The sequence below is a fragment of the Mirounga leonina genome, unplaced genomic scaffold (assembly GCF_011800145.1).
Source record: "Mirounga leonina isolate KUSES-001 unplaced genomic scaffold, KU_Mleo_1.0 Mir_204, whole genome shotgun sequence".
Lineage (NCBI taxonomy): Eukaryota > Metazoa > Chordata > Mammalia > Carnivora > Phocidae > Mirounga > Mirounga leonina.
In genome coordinates, this window is record NW_023270513.1 from 7747077 (window position 1) to 7752119 (window position 5043).

Consider the following 5043-nt stretch of genomic DNA (forward strand, 5'->3'; position numbering starts at 1 on the left):
CATGTTCATCAAGGATATTGGTCTGTAATTCTCCTTTTTGATGGGGTCTTTGTCTGGTTTTGGGATCAAGGTAATGGTGGCCTCATAAAACGAGTTTGGAAGTTTTCCTTTCATTTCTATTTTTTGGAATAGTTTCAGAAGAATAGGTATTCATTCTTCTTTAAATGTTTGGTAGAATTCCCCTGGGAAGCCATCTGGCCCTGGCCTCTTGTTTGTTGGGAGATTTTTGATGACTGCTTCCATTTCCTTAGTGGTTATAAGTCTGTTCAGGTTTTCTATTTCTTCCTGGTTCAGTTTTGGTAGTTGATACATCTCTAGGAATGCCTCCATTTTTTCCAGATTATCTAATTTGCTGGCATATAGTTGCTCATAATATGTTCTTATAATTGTTTGAATTTCTTTGGTGTTAGTTGTGATCTCTCCTCTTTCATTTATGATTTTGTTGATTTGAGTCAGTTCTCTTTTCTTTTTGAATAGTCTGGCCAGGGGTTTATCAATCTTGTTAATAATTTCAAAGAACCAGCTCCTAGTTTCGTTGATCTGTTTTACTGTTCTTTTAGTTTCTATTTCATTGATTTCTGCTCTGATCTTTATTATTTCTCTTCTCCTGCTGGGTTTAGGCTTTATTTGCTGTTCTTTCTCCAGCTCCTTTAGGTGTAGGGTTAGGTTGTGTACTTGAGACCTTTCTTGTTTCTTGAGAAAGGCTTGTATTGCTATATACTTTCCTCTTAGGAACACCTTTTCTGTATCCCAAAGAATTTGAACAGTTGTGTTTTGATTTTCATTTGTTTCCATGATTTTTTAAAATTCTTCTTTAATTTCCTGGTTGACCCATTCATTCTTCAGTAGGATGCTCTTTAGCCTCCATGTTTTTGAGTTCCTTCCGACTTTCCTCTTGTGATTGAGTTCTAGTTTCAAAGCATTGTGGTCTGAAAATAGGCAGGGAATGATCCCAATCTTTTGGTACCGGTTGAGACCTGATTGGTGACCTAGGATGTGATCTATTCTGGAGAATGTTCCATGGGCACTAGAGAAGAATGTGTATTCTGTTGCTTTGGGATGGAATATTCTGAATAGATCTGTGAAGTCCATTTGGTCCAGTGTGTCATTTAAAGTCTTTATTTCGTTGTTGATCTTTTGCTTAGATGATCTGTCCATTTCAGTGAGGGGGGTGTTAACGTTCCCCACTATTATTGTATTTTTGTCGATGTGTTTCTTTGCTTTTGTTATTAATTGCCTTATATAATTGGCTGCTCCCATGTTAGGGGCATAGATATTTACAATTGTTAGATCTTCTTGTGGGATAGACCCTTTAAGTAGGATGTAGTGTCCTTCCTCATCTCTTATTACAGTCTTTGGTTTAAAATCTAATTTGTGTGATATAAGGATTGCCACTCCAGCTTTCTTTTGGTGTCCATTAGCATGGTAAATGGTTTTCCACCCCCTCACTTTCAATCTGGGGGTGTCTTTGGGTCTAAAATGAGTCTCTTGCAGACAGCATATTGATGGGTCTTGTTTCTTTATCCGATCTGATAGCTTGTGTCTTTTGATTGGGGCATTTAACCCATTTACATTCAGGGTAACTATTGAAAGATAGGAATTGAGTGTCATTGTATTGCCTGTAAGGTGACTGTTACTGTATATTGTCTGTGTTCCTTTCTGGTCTATGTTGCTTTTAGAGTCTCTCTTTGCTTAGAGGACCCCTTTCAAGATTTCTTGTAGTGCTGGTTTTGTGTTTGCAAATTCCTTTAGTTTTTGTTTGTCCTGGAAGCTTTTTATCTCTCCTTCTATTTTCAATGACAGCCTAGCTGGATATAGTATTCTTGGCTGCATATTTTTTCTCATTTAGTGCTTTGACTATATCATGCCAGTCCTTTCTGGCCTGTCAGGTCTCTGTGGATAAGTCTGTTGCCAATCTAATGTTTCTACCATTGTAGGTTACAGACCTCTTGTCCTGAACTGCTTTCAGGATTTTCTCTTTGTCTCTGAGACTCATAAGTTTTACTGTTAGATGTCGGGGTGTTGACCCAGTCCACCTTTTTAATTATAAGGGCAGACATGTATGGATCTGATTTGGTGACTTAAAAGTTGTACTGTCCAAAAAAGTTGTACTGTCCTCCTGTTACGTATTACATCCTGTACCAATCCAGAGCAAGTCCTGTCAGGTCTGCCTCCTGAATTACATTCAGAAGCTTACATCTCACCACTGCTACTGCTCCCAGTCAGGTCCAATCAATCCAACATCATTTTTCACCTGTCCTACAGCAATAATCCCCAACAGGTCTCCCTGCTTTCACGAGTAGGCCTAAATTTAACCTGTGCCCTCCACCTTCCTATCTTATTTCCTATATTTTCCCCTCTCATTCCTTCCCCTCCAGCCACACTAGCGTCCTTGCTGTTTTTTGAGTACTCCCAGCACACCGCTGCCTCAGGGTCTCTGCATTCTCATCTCCTTCTGCCTAGAATTCTCAGGAAACTTTTTTTCCCCCTCTCCCTTTCTTTAAACTCTTTCATCTTGTCCTCTAGGCAGGAGATACTTCCTTCCTCATACCCTTCCTCTTCTTCACATTTTTTTACATTGATACCGGGGAGGTGCACCTTGGTAGCATGGTACTTAGGCTGCAGTAGGCCTGCTGTCCAGTCCAAGGCCAGCAGTGAAGAGGCAGTTATCAAGCCGTGGATATGTCCAAAGGCCCTTGAATGTCATTCTTGGGCCTTGTAAGAGGCACTGGTTTTGCTCCATTTCCCTTTGTTTCGATTCTGCTTTTAGTTTGTTTTTGTGTTAGAGTCTTTTACGGCTGAGTGTTTTTCTCTTTCATGCCGTTAAACTTACCTTGACAGGAATAATAGAAGAGTGTCTTCACAAGCTGTTCAGTGATAAAGTAATCTGATTTTCTCAGAAGTCATCACTTGGAGTCAGGAAACATTATCATTTGAGATTAAGAAAAGTTAAGGCACTTAAAAGCAGTTTCTAGGGGCGCCTGGGTGGCTCAGTTGGTTGAGCGTCTGCCTTCGGCTCAGGTCCTGATCCTGGAGTCCTGGGATCTAGTCCCATGTCGGGCTCCCTGCTCAGCAGAGAGTCTGCTTCTCCCTCTGACCCTCCCCCCTCTCATGCTCTCTCTCTCAAATAAATAAATAAAATCTTTAAAAAAAATAAAAGCAGTTTCTATCTCCGAGAGGTCTGTTTATTGAGTACCGTTGACCAATGATGTTAAGTTGATGTTAGACCATTAAAAGATTTACTTGATGTTTATTTCTGCTTTTTCTGAAGCATATGTGCTTCTCCTTATAGGGTATGATACATTGATTCTCCATATTTACATGTTACCAAGTGAACAAATACATAACAAAGTATGATACATTCCTATAATTTATACCGATGTACTATTTCCATGGCCTTTGAAGGTGCTCTAGTCCCTCCGTATATTTGTCCTTAAAATACAGGTTCCTGCAAGGTTTTGGCTTTTTTTGTCTGTCTTTGAAACAACATTTTCTGTCCTTTGTTGTCATCATATCTGCTTATTACGTGTTTTTCATACCTTCCACCTCTCTAAAACCATTCCCTGAACCCTTGTTATCTCACTTTTGACTGAATGTGCTGCACTTAGCTGCATTTCTAAGTTTCTGATTCTTGCAAGTTTGTGGACGCTGAGGATTCTTTAACCCACATCAGCTTTGATCTAAGTGTACCACTTAAAGTTCATAGAATCTGGAGCTCCTGGTCTAGCAAGCCATGAAGATGCCAATAAATGTGTTTTGTTTTTTTTTTAAGATTTTATTTATTTATTTGATAGAGAGCACAAGCAAGGGGAGCGGCAGAGGGAGAGGGAGAAACAGGCTCCCCGCTGAGCAAGGAGCCCGATGTGGGGCTTGGTCCCATGCCCCTGGGATCATGACCTGAGGAGAAGGCAGCTGCTTAACCAATTGAGGTGCCCCAATAAATGTTTTATAATAAAGCTCTTATTTAAACACCCATTTTATTCAACCTTGAGGCTTTATGAATATGCTAAAGAAAAACAGCCGATGCCAGTGAATATTCAGGCTTTGATGCAGCCATGACAGCAGGTAGTCAGTGCCAGAAATACAAGACTGGCCCAGCAGATGGAGAATAAACCCTCTGTCCAGGGGCAGAAGAGGGGCGCCTGGGGTGCTCAGTCAGTTAAGTGTCTGCCTTCAGCTCAAGTCAGGATCCTGGGGTCCTGGGATCAAACCCCTCATTGGGCTCTCTGTTCAGTGGGGAGCCTGCTTCTCCTTCTCCTGCTGCCTGCCGCTCCCCCTACTTGTGCTCTCTCTCTCTGTCAAATAAATAAATAAAATCTTCTTTTAAAAAAAAAAACCACTTAAGCAGAAGAGCTTAAAGCAGCATCTGGGTAAGAGTAACATCCAGGCACAGTTAGACCAACCCATAGGGACCCTGGGCAGGGACACAGTTGGAGGACAAGGCCTGCCCATAATCCAGAGAGGTTTGCCCAAAGGAGGAGGGGCATGCACCACAAGAACCTTGCTTAGGCGTGGGATGTCACTCTGAGTCAAAACCTGCTCCGAGGTAGATAAGCTGTAGGTCCTTAAATGGGCTTACGAAGAGGTGGTGTTTGGGGTCATGGAGGTCTTGGGAGAGGGGACCTAGGGCATGGAGCTATGGGTTGTGGTGAAATTGATGGTGGAGGTCGAGGTATGATAGGTCAGGGAAGTGGGGGCTTTGGAGGCTGAGGTGGAGGCCATGGACAAGGGAGAGGTGCCCTCACTTGTCTGTACTGACCAAGGAGCAGTTGGACAACCATTTGGATGCATACATGTTGAAAATGAAAGGATACCTGGATGCCGAGTTGGATGCCTGCATGGCACAAACAGATACCCAAACCAATGACTGAAACCCGTTCACCCTCCTGTGGACAAGAGACTCTTGTTCAAAAGTCACCACATTTGTAAATAACCTTGAGATAACAGAGAAGAAACCTGATTGATGCTGGAAGGACCTATCACAATAGGTTAATGACTTACTTGCCACCAGTTTGTGCCTTTATTGCGTTCCTTTTATTTATT

General features: G+C 41.9%; 1 pseudogene; it reads left to right on the plus strand.

Moving 5' to 3' along the window:
- Positions 1 to 2607: 2607 nt before the first annotated feature.
- Positions 2608 to 5043, plus strand: LOC118025902 (annotated as a pseudogene).